Below are 6,753 nucleotides of genomic sequence, written 5' to 3' on the forward strand. Positions count from 1 at the left end.
TATAGTCTAGTCTATAGTCTTGTCTCTAGTCTAGTCTATCGTATAGTCTATAGTCTATTCTATAATCTAGTCTATAGTCTAGTCTATAGTCTATTCAATAATCTAGTATATAGTCTAGTATATAGTCTAGTCTATAGTCTAGTCTATAGTCTAGTCTATAGTCTAATCTATAGTCAAGTCTATAGTCAAGTCTATAGTCTAGTCTATAGTCTAGTCTATAGTCTAGTCTATAGTCTAGTCTATAGTCTAGTCTATAGTCTAGTCTATAGTCTAGTTAGTCTAGTCTATAGTCTAGTCTATAGTCTAGTCTATAGTCTAGTCTATAGTCTAGTCTATAGTCTAGTCTATAGTCTAGTCTATAGTCTAGTCTATAGTCTAGTCTATAGTCTAGTCTATAGTCTAGTCTATAGTCTAGTCTATAGTCTAGTCTAGTCTAGATCTAGTCTAAATAGTCTAGTCTATAGGTCTAGTCTATAGTCCTAGTCTATAGTCTAGTCTATAGGCCTAGTCTATAGTCTAGTCTATAGTCCTAGTCTAGGATCTAGTCCTAGGTATAGTCTAGTCTATAGTATCTAGAGTCTCTATAGTCTAGTCTAGAGTCTAGTCTATAGTGCTAGTCTATGAGTCTAGTCTAGAGTCTAGGCTATAGTCTAGCTATAGTCCTAGTCGAGTCTAGTCTATAGTCCTAGTCTATAGTCTAGTCTATAGTCTAGTCTATAGTCTAGTCTATAGTCTAGTCTATAGTCTAGTCTATAGTCTAGTCTATAGTCTAGTCTATTAGTCTAGTCTATAGTCTAGTCTATAGTCTGCTATGTCGTCTATAGTCTAGTCTATAGTCTAGTCGATAGTCTATTCTATAGTCTATCTAAGTCTAGTCTATAGTCTAGTCTATAGTCTAGTCCATTAGTCTAGTCCTTAGAGTCTAGTCTATAGTCTATGTCTATAGTCTAGTCTATAGTCTAGTCTATAGTCTAGTCTATAGTCTAGTATATAGTCTAGTCTATAGTCTAGTCTATAGTCTAGTCTATAGTCTAGTCTATAGTCTAGTCTATAGTCTAGTCTATAGTCTAGTCTAAGTCTAGTCTATAGTCTAGTCTATAGTCTAGTCTATAGTCTAGTCTATAGTCTAGTCTATAGTCTAGTCTATAGTCTAGTCTATAGTCTAGTCTATAGTCTAGTCTATAGTCTAGTCTATAGTCTAGTCTATAGTCTAGTCTATAGTCTAGTCTAGTCTATAGTCTAGTCTATAGTCGTCTATAGTCTAGTCTATAGTCTAGTCTATAGTCTAGTCTATAGTCTAGTCTAGTCTATAGTCTAGTCTATAGTCTAGTCTATAGTCTAGTCTAGTCTATAGTCTAGTCTATAGTCTAGTCTATAGTCTAGTCTATAGTCTAGTCTATAGTCTAGTCTATAGTCTAGTCTATAGTCTAGTCTATAGTCTAGTCTATAGTCTAGTCTATAGTCTAGTCTATAGTCTAGTCTATAGTCTAGTCTATAGTCTAGTCTATAGTCTAGTATATAGTCTAGTCTATAGTCTAGTCTATAGTGTAGTCTATAGTGTAGTCTATAGTGTAGTCTATAGTCTAGTCTATAGTCTAGACTATAGTCTAGTCTATAGTCTAGTCTATAGTCTAGACTATAGTCAAGTCTATTGCCTAGCCTATAGTCTAGCCTATAGTCTAGATTCGTAAATATACGAGACTATAGATGAGTTTACAGAAAGAATTTATTTAAATGAATTTATATACAAACTGTTGGGTTTCATCTATGCTTATACACACATACATATATGTGGTTTAAGTGTGCATAGTAAAGTATCTTGCTTTAAGTACCTACGCTATATGCAGCTATGTATGCATATGTATATTTTTTCCAATATCCCTGCTAAGGCGAAGGAGGCAACGTTTGTTAAGGGAAAAACGAAAAAATGAAGAAAACTAATAATGAAAATAGTTTTTGAGCAGTAATCATGGATTTTATGCACGTACACTTTGAGTATTAAATAAAGCTTTTAAATTTGTGTGTTGTTGTTATCTTTTTACCTCTTCATACTTCATATGTGCAATGCGTTTTCGTTACTCACATTGTGTTCAGTCAGTTACCTAGTCAGTCAGTCAGTTGGTTCAATTCTGTTCGGTTGAGTTAATTCTGTTGAAAATTACCTTTCTCCGCATTTATAAATGTCAGGTTAAATAGGATCAAAACGATTAGAATCAATTGAGTAAAATGTTGAAGGTCAATTATTTAATATTTCTTTTTTTCTCCGCTTTTCATTCCTTCTTTCGTTTATTTGACTTTGTTTTCTTTTTATTTGAAAGGTGGAAGAGTGTGTGAAATTTGTACTTAAAATTTAATTCAGAAAATTGTACTAATGGATTCTTTGATTTTCTTTGTGATTGATGAAACCAATAGATAAAAGTGTATATAGGTATATAGGAAACTAAGAAAGAGACTGTTGGCCATTTTATATACGGGTAGATAGAATGATAGATAGATAGATAGATAGATAGATAGATAGATAGATAGATAGATAGATAGATAGATAGATAGATAGATAGATAGATAGATAGATAGATAGATAGATAGATAGATAGATAGATAGATAGATAGATAGATAGATAGATAGATAATAGATAGATAGATAGATAGATAGATAGATAGATAGATAGATAGATAGATAGATAGATAGATAGATAGAGATAGATAGATAGAGAGATAGATAGATAGATAGATAGATACATAGATAGATAGATAGATAGATAGATAGATAGATAGATAGATAGATAGATAGATAGATAGATAGATAGATAGATAGATAGATAGATAGATAGATAGATAGATAGATAGCTAGATAGATAATAGATAGATAGATAGATAGATAGATAGATAGATAGATAGATAGATAGATAGATAGATAGATAGATAGATAGATAGATAGATAGATAGATAGATAGATAGATAGATAGATAGATAGATAGATAGATAGATAGATAGATAGATAGATAGATAGATAGATAGATAGATAGATATGCTCTGTAAAAAAGAGTTAGACTATATTCGATAATAAAAGCGACTGTACATGCAAGTCAATAGATTATTCTTCAAAGAAAACGTTAAACTAAAGTTGATATAAATTTCTGCATGTTTCCTCTTGCGATTAGTACCACTTATGATTAAATGGAAATAATAAAACACAACAACTTTGATCTTCTTAAGAACTTAAGGTAATAAAATATTTATTGATTTATTTAAAGTACTTATTCTTAGTCTTATTTAAAAATTTCAAATAAAATATATAATATAACATCGAATTGCTGCCACTTATGTTGTTAAGCTTAAAATATAGAAAAGTACTTCGAGCCAAATAGTGATATTTATTACAATGGGTGGAAAAGTTTTGAATAAAAGTGCAAGAATTTTCTTTAAGTTCACCTTGCCAATATTATGGAAAATTGACATAAGACGCATTATAGAGGGTTGATAGAAAGTGTAATTTATAAAAGGTGAATCATAATGAAGTATAATAAAAAGTATGTTTAAGTGTTATTTAAAATTTCAATAAGAAAGATAATATACATTTTATAAGAAACATAAAACTAGAACAAAGTGAATAGTTATCCATTTAAGGAACTATCAAATTAGAATAGAAAAGAAGTGGGAGGTTAGGATCTTAGCAAAATTATAAAAGTTCAAAGGGTTCAAAATGGTCACATGTTGATACCCCGTGACTGATAACTTTTCGCAATGAGTTTACTGTGTGACTAAAATATATCTCTTAGGAGATTTATCATAAGATTTCATTACCAGAAAAAACATAATGTCACTATTCTAATAATTGATTTTATTTTATTCTAAAAAATATATTTTTGTTCTAAGTTCTCTCTGCAACATTTTTGCTGGTATAAATTACAAACACTTTTCTTTATTATACTTGAAAATTACACCACAAAATGACCAAAATAACTCTGTATTATTATTTATACAATTTTGCCCTTTTGAGAAAATGTCCCCCATAAGAACATAAAACTTTACAATAAAAAAACCTAAAAATTTTCCACCAATTATTCGTTGTTCTTTAAAAGAATTTCAATTAAATTTTATACGAGTACTAATATAAAAAAAATGTACATAGTACTTTTGCACATGTACATTTTTACAATGAAAAGATGAATGAATGGTGGGATGTTGGTTGGTTAGTACTTACTTTCTTACTTACAACAATAACAAAAGAAACCTGGTAAGAAAACATGAAAAGTTAAGAAACATGAAAGAGTAAAAGATGATGAAGTAGCAAAAAAGGTCAAAGTTTACCTTGAAATTTTCTTGAAATAAAGAAGGAAAAAAATAAACTTGTCTTGCACTGCATATTAAATGGGTAAAATTCTATAATTTTTTTGTTACTTTCTTTAAAAATGTTCAATGTAGAAAGAACAATGAATGAAAAGGGGCCGGAGGATATAGAAGTGTGAGAGTAGTAGTTCACTTTAATGTACAAGCTAGGTACAACAACAAAAAATCAAAACAAAAGATTTAGTAAAATTTGGGAACGAACAAAAAAGTGGATTTTGAAAAGCAATATTTTCTTTATTTCTAAATAAAAAAATTATGTATGTGTGAAAACCTGAATTAAAATGTGGTTGATGTAAAAGACCTTGAACGAACGAACGAAAGAGTTAACTAACTACTAACTAACTAACTAACTAACTAACTAACTAACTAACTAACTAACTAACTACTAACTAACTAACTAACTAACTAACTAACTAACTAACTAACTAACTAACTAACTAACTAACTAACTAACAACTAACTAACTAACTACTAACTAACTACTAACTAACTAACTAACTAACTAACTACTAACTAACTAACTAACTAACTAACTAACTAACTAACTAACTAACTAACTAACTAACTAACTAACTAACTAACTAACTAACTAACTAACTAACACTAACTAACTAACTAACTAACTAACTACTAACTAACTAACTAACTAACTAACTAACTAACTAACTAACTACTAACTAACTAACTAACTAACTAACTAACTAACTAACTAACTAACTAACTACTAACTAACTAACTAACTACTAACTAACTAACTAACTAACTAACTAACTAACTAACTAACTAACTAACTAACTAACTAACTAACTAACTAACTAACTAACTAACTAACTAACTAACTAACTACTAACTAACTAACTAACTAACTAACTAACTAACTAACTACTAACTAACTAACTAACTAACTAACTAACTAACTAACTAACTAACTAACTAACTAACTAACTAACTAACTAACTAACTACTAACTAACTAACTAACTAACTAACTAACTAACTAACTAACTAACTAACTAACTAACTACTAACTAACTAACTAACTAACTAACTAACTAACTAACTAACTAACTAACTAACTAACTAACTAACTAACTAACTAACTAACTAACTAACTAACTAACTAACTAACTAACTAACTAACTAACTAACTAACTAACTAACTAACTAACTAACTAACTAACTAACTAACTAACTAACTAACTAACTAACTAACTAACTAACTAACTAACTAACTAACTAACTAACTAACTAACTACTAACTAACTACTAACTAACTAACTAACTAACTAACTAACTAACTAACTAACTAACTAACTAACTAACTAACTAACTAACTAACTAACTAACTAACTAACTACTAACTAACTAACTAACTAACTAACTAACTAACTAACTAACTAACTAACTAACTACTAACTAACTAACTAACTAACTACTAACTAACTAACTAACTAACTAACTAACTAACTAACTAACTAACTAACTACTAACTAACTAACTAACTAACTAACTAACTAACTAACTAACTAACTAACTAACTAACTACTAACTAACTAACTAACTAACTAACTAACTAACTAACTAACTAACTAACTAACTAACTAACTAACTAACTAACTAACTAACTAACTAACTAACTAACTAACTAACTAACTAACTAACTAACTAACTAACTAACTAACTAACTAACTAACTAACTAACTAACTAACTAACTAACTAACTAACTAACTAACTAACTAAACTAACTAACTAACTAACTAACTAACTAACTAACTAACTAACTACTAACTAACTAACTAACTAACTAAACTAACTAACTACTACTAACTAACTAACTAACTAACTAACTAACTAACTAACTAACTAACTAACTAAACTAACTAACTAACTAACTAACTAACTAACTAACTAAAACTAATAACTACTAACTAACTAACTAACTAACTACTACTAACTAACTAACTACTAACTAACTAACTAACTAACTAACTAACTAACTAACTAACTAACTAACTAACTAACTAATACTAACTACTAACTAACTAACTAACTAACTACTAACTAAAAATTTCCCGTATCAATTTCCTGACCCACCCTCTTATATGTGGTTTGATTTCAGTTTCATGATTATTTCACCCCTTCAGAGTTCTCCTTTTACGCTCTATTGGTTGTTTGTTTCTAAACGTGATCTTATTGTTGACCAGATATTCTACCTAACTATACTGGTCTTTAGGAATACGTCCCTTGTCCTAACGGATTGGTAAATTGGCTGTACGAAGCCTTTGTTTACATTGGCACTCTCTTGTAAGCCGATTAAGATGACTTTGTAATTTTGCAATATATTTTTCCGGATTTTCAAAAACTCGTCCTAATCCAGTGGTACTTCTAAGTCCATATGGATAA

This window comes from Lucilia sericata, unplaced genomic scaffold (assembly GCF_015586225.1).
Source record: "Lucilia sericata isolate MDLA Ls3-8-SP2 unplaced genomic scaffold, ASM1558622v1 Contig000099F_arrow, whole genome shotgun sequence".
NCBI classification, from domain to species: domain Eukaryota; kingdom Metazoa; phylum Arthropoda; class Insecta; order Diptera; family Calliphoridae; genus Lucilia; species Lucilia sericata.